Source organism: Phaseolus vulgaris, chromosome 9 (assembly GCF_051622355.1).
Source record: "Phaseolus vulgaris cultivar YP4 chromosome 9, ASM5162235v1, whole genome shotgun sequence".
NCBI lineage: Eukaryota > Viridiplantae > Streptophyta > Magnoliopsida > Fabales > Fabaceae > Phaseolus > Phaseolus vulgaris.
Genome location: NC_143506.1, coordinates 977,501 through 978,231, shown reverse-complemented (window position 1 = coordinate 978,231; position 731 = coordinate 977,501).

Genomic DNA, 731 nt, shown 5'->3' with positions numbered 1-731 from the left:
CTGGACTCAATCCTCACAAATGCCTTCAAAGTGATGTGGGAGAAGTTTGGGATCAAAAGGAATTGATCTTGGCATGGTTGGTGCATAGCCAAGTTCCATGATTTTGGTGTTTTGGCTTGATTTTGTGGCTTGGTGGTGATTTTGGTGAAAAACGAAAATCATGGTTTTGGAAAACTGGCTGGACTCAATCCTCACAAATGCCTTCAAAGTGATGTGGGAGAAGTTTGGGATCAAAAGGAATTGATCTTGACATGGTTGGTGCATAGCCAAGTTCATGATTTTGGTGTTTTGGCTTGATTTTGTGGCTTGGTGGTGATTTTGGTGAAAAACGAAAATGTTGGTTTTGGAAAACTGGCTGGACTCAATCCTCACAAATGCCTCCAAAGTGATGTGGGAGAAGTTTGGGATCAAAAGGAATTGATCTTGGCATGGTTGGTGCATAGCCAAGTTCCATGATTTTGGTGTTTTGGCTTGATTTTGTGGCTTGGTGGTGATTTTGGTGAAAAACGAAAATCATGGTTTTGGAAAAGTGGCTGGACTCAATCCTCACAAATGCCTTCAAAGTGATGTGGGAGAAGTTTGGGATCAAAAGGAATTGATCTTGACATGGTTGGTGCATAGCCAAGTTCATGATTTTGGATTGGTGGTGATTTTGGTGAAAAACGAAAATTGGTTTTGGAAAAGTGGCTGGACTCAATCCTCACAAATGCCTTCAAAGTGATGTGGGAGAA